At 39.1% G+C, this 9776-nt stretch overlaps 1 non-coding gene across 1 annotated transcript; it reads right to left on the reverse strand.

The window, feature by feature from the left end:
* Nucleotides 1-1155: 1155 nt before the first annotated feature.
* Nucleotides 1156-1259, reverse strand: LOC112798639 (small nucleolar RNA R71). The gene has a single exon (XR_003200242.1). It is a non-coding gene; the product is annotated as a small nucleolar RNA R71 (small nucleolar RNA).
* Nucleotides 1260-9776: the final 8517 nt, after the last annotated feature.

Below are 9776 nucleotides of genomic sequence, written 5' to 3' on the forward strand. Positions count from 1 at the left end.
TCTTTTATATCTAATTTTTGAAAATTAACTAACAAGTAATGTGATTGGTTCAAAAATTTGAAGTTTGTTACTTTCTTGTTAAGAAAGGTTCAATCTTTAAGTTCTAGAATCTTATCTTGTAGTTTCTTGTTAGTTAAGTAATTTTAAAAAATTAAATCTTTTTCAAAATATCTTATCTAACTTCTTATCTTCTTATCTTTTTCAAAATTTGATTTCAAATCTTTTTCAAATCAACTAACTAACTTTTTGTTTGTTCCTTATCTTTTTCAAAACCAACTAACTACCTATCCCTCTCTAAATTTCGAAAATTCTCCCTCTCTTTTTCAAAAATTCTTTTTGTTTTAAATTTTAATTTTAATTATATTTTGTCTTTGATTTTCGAAAATTACTAACCCCTTTTTCAAAATTATTTTCGAAAATTCTCCCTCTCTTTTCTTATTTTATTCAATTAATTAATTACTAACACTTCTCTTCACCTCTCTTCATCTAAGAATCCGAACTTCTTATATCCCTTGTATTTGGATTCTTCTACCCCTTTCTTCCTCTACTAACATAAAGGAATCTCTATACTGTGACATAGAGGATTCCTCTTTCTTTTCTTGTTTTCTTCTCTTTCATATGAGCAGGAACAGGGAAAAGGGCACTCTTGTTGAAGTTGATCCAGAACCTGAAAGGACTCTGAAGAGAAAATTAAGAGAAGCTAAATTACAACAATCCAGAAACAACCTTTCAGAAATTTTCGAACAAGAGAAGGACATGGCAGCCGAAAATAATAATAATAATGCAAGGAGAATGCTTGGTGACTTCACAAAGCCAACGTCCAAGTTTGATGGAAGAAGCATCTCCATTCCTGCCATTGGAGCCAATAACTTTGAGCTTAAGCCTCAACTAGTTGCATTAATGCAACAAAACTGCAAGTTTTATGGACTTCCATCTGAAGATCCTTATCAGTTTTTAACTGAGTTCTTGCAGATCTGTGAAACTGTAAAGACGAATGGAGTTGATCCTGAAGTCTACAGACTCATGCTTTTCCCTTTTGCTGTAAGAGACAGAGCTAGAATATGGTTGGATTCACAACCTAAGGATAGCCTGGACTCCTGGGATAAGCTGGTCACTGCCTTCTTGGATAAATTCTTTCCTCCTCAAAAGCTGAGCAAGCTGAGAGTGGATGTTCAAACCTTCAAACAAAAAGATGGTGAATCCCTCTATGAAGCTTGGGAAAGATATAAGCAGTTGACCAAAAGATGTCCATCTGACATGTTTTCAGAATGGACCATGTTAGATATATTCTATTATGGTCTCTCTGAATTTTCGAAAATGTCACTGGACCATTCTGCAGGTGGATCTATTCACCTGAAGAAAATGCCTGAAGAGGCTCAAGAACTCATTGACATGGTTGCAAACAACCAGTTCATGTATACCTCTGAGAGGAATTCCGTGAACAATGGGATACCTCAGAAGAAAGGAGTTCTTGAAATTGATGCTCTGAATGCCATATTGGCTCAGAACAAAATGTTGACTCAACAGGTCAACATGATCTCTCAAAATCTGAATGGATTGCAACATGCATCCAACAATACTAGAGAGGCAGCTTCTGAAAAAGCTTATGATCCTGAGAACCCTGCCATGGCAGAGGTTAATTACATGGGTGAACCTTATGGAAACACCTATAACCCATCATGGAGAAATCATCCAAATTTCTCCTGGAATGATCAACAGAAGCCTCAACAAGGCTTTAACAATGGTGGACGCAATAGGCTGAATAATAGTAAGCCATATCCATCATCTTCTCAGCAACAGACAGAGAATTCTGAACAAAACACTTCTAATTTAGCCAATATAGTCTCTGATCTGTCAAAGGCCACTTTCAGTTTCATGAATGAAACAAGATCCTCCATTAGAAATTTGGAGGCACAAGTGGGCCAGCTGAGTAAGAAAGTTATTGAAACTCCTCCCAGTATTCTCCCAAGTAATACAGAAGAGAATCCAAAAGGAGAGTGCAAGGCCATTGATTTAATCAAAGTGGCCGAATGCATAAGGGAGGAGGAGGACGAAAATCCTAGTGAGGAAGACCTCCTGGGATGTTCTTCAAGCAAGAAGGAGTTTCCTATTAAGGATCCTGAGGAATCTGAGGCTCATACAGAGACCATAGAGATTCCATTAAATCTCCTTCTGCCATTCATGAGCTCTGAAGACTATTCATCCTCTGAAGAGGATGAAGATGTGACTGGAGAGCAAGTTGCTCAATACTTAGGAGCTATCATGAAGCTGAATGCCAAGTTGTTTGGTAATGAGACTTGGGAAAGTGAACCCCCCTTGCTCATTAGTGAACTGGATATTTGGATTCAGAAAACTCTACCTCAAAAGAAACAAGATCCTGGCAAGTTCTTAATACCTTGCACCATAGGCACCATGAGCTTTGAAAAAGCTCTATGTGACCTTGGGTCAGGGATAAATCTTATGCCACTCTCTGTAATGGAGAAGCTGGGAATCATTGAGGTACAACCTGCCTTGTTCTCATTACAATTGGCAGATAAGTCATTGAGACAAGCTTATGGGACAGTAGAGGACGTTTTAGTAAAGGTTGAAGGCCTTTACATCCCTGCTGATTTCATAATCCTAGACACTAGGAAGGAAGATGATGAAGGCATCATCCTAGGAAGACCTTTCCTAGCCACAGCAGAAGCTGTGATAGATGTCAACAGAGGTGAGTTAGTCCTCCAATTGAATGGGGACTACCTTGTGTTTAAGGCACATGGCCATCCCTCTGTGACAGAAGAGAGTAAGCATGAAGAGCTTCTCTCAGTTCAGAGTCAAGCAGAGCCCACACAGTCAAACTCTAAGTTTGGTGTTGTGAGGCCACAACCAAACTCTAAGTTTGGTGTTAAGATCCCATATCCAAACTCTAAGTTTGGTGTGGACAACTATACAACATTGACCTGATCACCTTGTGGCTCCATGAGAGCCACTGTCAAGCTATTGACATTAAAGAAGCGCTTGTTGGGAGGCAACCCAATTTTATTTATCTAATTTTATTTTATTTTGTTTTAGTGTTATTTTTGTGTTGAATTAGGTACATGATCATGAGGAGTCACGAAAAAATCAAAAAAATTAAAAACAGAGTCAAAAACAGAAGAAAAAAATTTTTCACCCTGGAGGACGCACGGGCTGGCGTTCAACGCCCAGAAGGTGCATCTGGCCGGCGTTCAATGCCAGAACAGAGCATCATTCTGGCGCTGAACGCCCAAAACAAGCAACAACCTGGCGTTAAACGCCAGGATGGTGCACAGAGAGGACAAACTGGCGCTGAACGCCAGGAACAAGCATGAAACTGGCGTTCAACGCCAGAAACATGCATCACATGGGCGTTGAACGCCCAGAACATGCACCAATGGGCGTTTGAACGCCAGAATAGTGTGCCAAGGCATTTTACATGCCTATATTGGTGCAGGGATGGAATTCCTTGACACCTCAGGATCTGTGGACCTCACAGGATCCCCACCTACCTCGCCCTCTCTCTTTCCATTCATGGTCATCCCTTCTATTTTTCATTTCACCACCTACATCTATCCACTCTTCCCCATACACCCCCCTACCTTTACAATCCAACTTCTCTTTCCCACCCAATCCCACCCATATAGCCGAATCCATCTCCCCTCACTCACCTCCATTTTCTTCTTCTTCTTCTTCTCTTCTTTTCTTTCTTGCTCGAGGGCGAGCAAAATTTTAAGTTTGGTGTGGTAAAAGCATAGCTTTTTTGCTTTTCCATTACCATTAATGGCACCTAAGGCCAGAAAAACCTCAAAGGGAAGACAAAAGCTTCCACCTCTGAGTCTTGGGAGATGGAAAGACAAATATAAGCCGTCATAGCTCAGTGGTAGAACATTTGAATGCAAATCCAAGAAATCCCTGAGATACCTCAGGGAATAAATGGTCCTCCACACAACTATTGGGAGCAACTATGGATAGGAGTACCAAAATCACTAGGAATCATTCAACAGAAGCAAGGAAGAGACATAGAGGAGCTCAAAAAGCACCATTGGACCTTCAAGAAGGCGCCACCCTCACTCAGGTGGATTCATTCCTTGCTCTTATTTCTTTCTGTTTTCGGTTTTTAATATTGTGTTTATCTATGTTTTGTGTCTTTACTTCATGATCATTAGTGTGTAACCATGCCTTAAAGCTATGAATAAAATCCATTAGTCCTTCACCTCTCTTAAATGAAAAATGTTTTAATTCAAAAGAACAAGAAGTACATGAATTTTCGAATTCATCCTTGAATTTAATTTAATTATATTGATGTGGTGACAATACTTTTTGTTTTCTGAATGAATGCTTGAACAGTGCATATTTTTGATCTTGTTGTTTATGAGTGTTAAAATTGTTGGCTCTTGAAAGAATGATGAACAAAGAGAAATGTTATTGATGATCTGAAAAACATCATGAAATTGATTCTTGAAGCAAGAAAAAGCAGTGAAAAAAAAATATGGCGAAAAAATAGAAAGAAAAAGCAAGCAGAAAAAGCCAATAGCCCTTAAAACCAAAAGGCAAGGGTAGCAAGGATCCAAGGCTTTGAGCATCAATGGATAGGAGGGCCCAAGGAAGTTAAATCCAGGCCTAAGCGGCTAAATCAAGCTGTCCCTAACCATGTGCTTGTGTCATGAAGGTCCAAGTGAAAAGCTTGAGACTGAGTGGTTAAAGTCGTGATCCAAAAGAGTGTGCTTAAGAGCTCTGGACACCACTAACTGGGGACTATAGCAAAGCTGAGTCACAATCTGAAAAGGTTCACCCCGTCATGTGTCTGTGGCATTTGTGTATCCGGTGGTAATACTGGAAGACAAAGTGCTTAGGGCCACAGCCAAGACTCATAAGTAGCTGTGTTCAAGAATCAACATGCTTAACTAGGAAAGTCAATAACACTATCTGAAATTCTAAGTTCCTAGAGAAGCCAATCACTCTAAACTTCAAAGGAAAAAGTGAGATGCCAAAACTGTTCAGAAGCAAAAAGCTACAAGTCCCGCTCATCTAATTAAATTAATATTCATTGATATTCTGGAATTTATAGTATATTCTCTTCTTTTATCCTATTTGATTTTCAGTTGCTTGGGGACAAGCAACAATTTAAGTTTGGTGTTGTGATGAGCGGATAATTTATACGCTTTTTGGCATTGTTTTTATATAGTTTTTAGTAAGTTTAAGCTACTTTTAGGGATGTTTTCATTAGTTTTTATGTTAAATTCACATTTCTGGACTTTACTATGAGTTTGTGTGTTTTTCTGTGATTTCAGGTAAATTCTGACGGAAATTGAGGGACTTGAGCAAAACTCTGAAGAAGGCTGACAAAAGGACTGCTGATGCTGTTGGAATCTGACCTCCCTGCACTCGAAATGGATTTTCTGGAGCTACAGAACTCCAATTGGCGCGCTCTCAACGGCGTTGGAAATTAGACATCCAGGGCTTTCCAGCAATATATAATAGTCCATACTTTATTCGAAGAATGACGACGTAACTTGGCGTTAAACGCCAAGTTCATGCTGCTGTCTGGAGTTAAACGCCAGAAAAACGTCATGATCCGGAGTTGAACGCCCAAAACACGTCAAAACTCGGAGTTCAACTCCAAGAGATGCCTCAGGTCGTGGATTGATCAAGCTCAGCCCAAGCATACACCAAGTGGGCCCCGGAAGTGAATTTATGCATCATTTACTTACTCATGTAAACCCTAGTAGCTAGTCTAGTATATATAGGACATTTATCTATTGTATTAGACATCTTTGGTCTCAGTTTTGTTTTATTCTTCATCTTAGGAGATCATTGATCACGTTAGGGAGGCTGGCCATTCGGCCATGCCTGAACCTCTTTCACTTATGTATTTTCAACGGTGGAGTTTCTGCACACCATAGATTAAGGGTGTGGAGCTCTGCTGTACCTCAAGTATTAATGCAATTCTATTATCTTTTATTCAAATCTCTCTTATTCTTATTCCAAGATATTCATTCGTACCCAAGAACATGATGAATGTAATGATGAAAGTGACGATCATTATCATTCTCACTTATGAACGCGCGTGATTGACAACCACTTCCGTTCTACATGCAACAGAGCTTGAATGCGTATCTCTTAGATTCCCCAACAGAATCTTCGTGGTATAAGCTAGATAGATGACGGCATTTATGAGGATCCGGAAAGTCTCACCTTGTCTGTGGTATTCCGAGTAGGATCCTGGGAATCTGGAAAGTCTCACCTTGTCTGTGGTATTCCGAGTAGGATTCCGGTAATGAATGACTGTGACGTGCTTCAAACTTGCAACCTGCTGGGCGTTAGTGACAGACGCAAAAGAATCAAGGGATTCTATTCCAGTAGGAGCGGGAACCAACCGGTGATTAGCCGTACTGTGACAGAGTGCGTGAGCATTAGTTTTCACTGCGAGGATGGGATGTAGCCATCAACCATGGGTGATGCCTCCAGACGATTAGCCGTGCGCCTGACAACCACATAGGATCATTTTCCCGAGAGGATTGAAAGTAGCCACAGCTGATGGTGAACCCCTATACAAAGCTTGCCATGGAAAGGAGTAAGAAGGATTGGATAGAAGCAGTAGGAGAGCAGGCGTCCTTGAGCCATACAGCATCTCTATTCGCTTATCTGAAATTCTCACCAATGAATCTGCATAAGTCTTTTATCCTTTTATTTAATCTATTCTTTTATCTTTATTTTCGAAACCCATAAACCATTTTAATCTGCCTGACTGAGATTTACAAGGTGACCATAGCTTGCTTCATACCAACAATCTCTGTGGGATCGACCCTTACTCACGTAAGGTTTATTACTTGGACGACCCAGTACACTTGCTGGTTAGTTGAACGGAGTTGTGAATTCAACCAGTGCCATAATAATGATTTCATACAAAGACAAACAACTTAAAGAGAATTGATCACAATTTCGTCCACCACTAAACCTGTTTCTTCCACCATTATTATTGTTGAAACCTTGTTGAGGTCTCCGTTGATCCTTCCATGAAAGATTTGGATGATTTCTCCATGAAGGATTATAGGTGTTTCCATAGGGTTCTCCCATGTAATTCACCTTTTCCATTGAAGAGTTTTCAGGATCATAAGCTTCTTCTTCAGATGAAGCGTCCTTAGTACTGCCTGGTGCATTTTGCATTCCAGACAGACTTTGAGAAATCAAATTGACTTGCTGTGTCAATATCTTGTTCTGAGCCAGTATGGCATTCAGAGTATCAATCTCAAGAACTCCTTTCTTCTGATTAGTCCCATTGTTCACAGGATTCTTTTCAGAAGTGTACATGAATTGATTATTTGCAACCATTTCAATTAGTTCTTGAGCTTCTGTAGACGTCTTCTTCAGATGAAGAGATCCTCCAGCAGAGCTATCCAAAGACATCTTGGACAGTTCAGACAGACCATCATAGAAAATACCTATGATGCTCCATTCAGAAAGCATATCAGAGGGACACTTTCTGATTAATTGTTTGTATCTTTCAAAAGCTTCATAGAGGGACTCTCCTTCCTTCTGTCTGAAGGTTTGGACTTCCACTCTAAGCTTGCTCAATTTTTGAGGTGGAAAGAATTTTGCCAAGAAGGCATTGACTAGCTTTTCCCAAGAGTTCAAGCTTTCTTTAGGTTGTGAGTCCAACCATGTCCTAGCTCTGTCTCTTACAGCAAAAGAGAATAGCATAAGTCTGTAGACCTCAGGGTCAACCCCATTGGTCTTGACAGTGTCACAGATTTGCAAGAACTCAGCTAAAAACTGATGAGGATCTTCCAATGGAAGTCCATAGAACTTGCAATTCTGTTGCATTAGAGAAACTAATTGAGGCTTAAGCTCAAAGTTATTTGCTCCAATGGCAGGGATAGAGATGCTTCTCCCATAGAAGTCGGGAGTAGGTGCAGTGAAGTCACCCAGCACCTTCCTTGCATTGTTGGCATTGTTGTTGTTTTCGGCTGCCATGGGTTCTTCTTCTTTGAAGATTTCTGTTAGGTCCTCTACAGAGAGTTGTGCCTTAGCTTCTCTTAGTTTTCGCTTCAAGGTCCTTTCAGGTTCAGGGTCAGCCTCAACAAGAATGCTTTTGTCTTTGCTCCTGCTCATATAAAAGAGAAGAGAACAAGAAAATATGGAATCCTCTATATCACAGTATAGAGATTCCTTAAGGTGTCAAAGGAAAAGAAAAATAGAAGGAAGAGGTAGAAAATTTGAACTTATCAAAGAAGATGGAGTTCGAATTGTGCATTAAGGAATAGTGTTAGTCCATAAATAGAAGGATGTGAGAAGAGGGGAAGTAATTTTCGAAAATTAAGTAAAAGATTTTAAAAACATTTTGCAAAACACTAATTGATTTTCGAAAACTAAGAGTAAAAAAAAAAAGAAATCAAGTGATTTTTGAAAAAGATTTTAAAGTTAGAAATTAAAAAGATATGATTTGAAAACTATTTTGAAAAAGATGTGATTAAAAAGATATGATTGAAAAATTATGGTTTTAAAAAGATGTGATTGAGAAAATATGATTTGAAAAACAATTTAAAATTAATGACTTGGCTAACAAGAAAAGATATGATTCAGACATTAAACCTTTCTCAACAGAAAAGGCAACATACTTGAAATGTTGAATCAAATCATTAATTGATAGCAAGTATTTTTGAAAATGGAAAGAAATTGATTTTGAAAAAGATTTGATTGAAAAGATATGATTTGAAAAAGATTTGATTTTGAAAGATTTTGAAAACCTGAAAAAAATTGGCATTAAAAACAAAATCTTCCCTCTTGTGCCATCCTGGCGTTAAACGCCCAGAATGGTGCACATTCTAGCGTTTAACGCCCAAAACTCTACCCTTTTGGGCGTTAAACGCCCAGCCAGGCACCCTGGCTGGCGTTTAAACGCCAGTTTGCCTTCCTCACTGGGCGTTTTTGAACGCCCAGCTTTTTTTGTGTAATTCCTCTGCTGTATGTTTTGAATCTTCAATTCTCTGTATTATTGATTTGAAAAGACACAAATTAAAATTTTTTTGGATTTTTAATAATGAGGAATAATCAAAAGTGCAACTGAAATCAAATAACAATGCATGCAAGACACCAAACTTAGCAGTTTGTATACTACTGACACTAACAAGTTGAGAATGCATATGAAAAACAACAAAACACTCAAGACAAGAGAATTTAAAGATCAGAGCAAGTAAATCATCAAGAACAACTTGAAGATCACTGAGGAGTCTAAAGGAATTAGACATGGCTAGCCAAGCTTCAGTAGGACATTGCATTCAAGAGCTAAATTGATGAAAATCAATCAGCTTTGGTGATGATAAGAACATCACCTTGAAACACTAGAATTCATTCTTAAGAACTCTGAAGAAAAATACCTAATCTAAGCAACAAGATGAACCGTCAGTTGTCCAAACTCGAACAATCCCCGGCAACGGCGCCAAAAACTTGGTGTTGTTGCCGGATCAGAAATTTGGCACTAATGTTACCGGACCAAAAGCTTGCCGAAAACTCGAACAATCCCCGGCAACAGCGCCAAAAACTTGGTGCACGAAATTGTGATCATCAATTGCGCCATCAACATGGTACGCTCAATTGCAATCTCAACTCTTTATTACAACTTCGCACAACTAACCAGCAAGTGCACTGGGTTGTCCAAGTAATAAACCTTACGCGAGTAAAGGTCGATCCCACGGAGATTGTTGGTATGAAGCAAGCTATGGTCATCTTGTAAATCTTAGTCAGGCAAACTCAAATGGTTATGGGTGATGTATGAATAA

Source organism: Arachis hypogaea, chromosome 4, assembly GCF_003086295.3.
Source record: "Arachis hypogaea cultivar Tifrunner chromosome 4, arahy.Tifrunner.gnm2.J5K5, whole genome shotgun sequence".
Classification (NCBI taxonomy): Eukaryota; Viridiplantae; Streptophyta; class Magnoliopsida; order Fabales; family Fabaceae; genus Arachis; species Arachis hypogaea.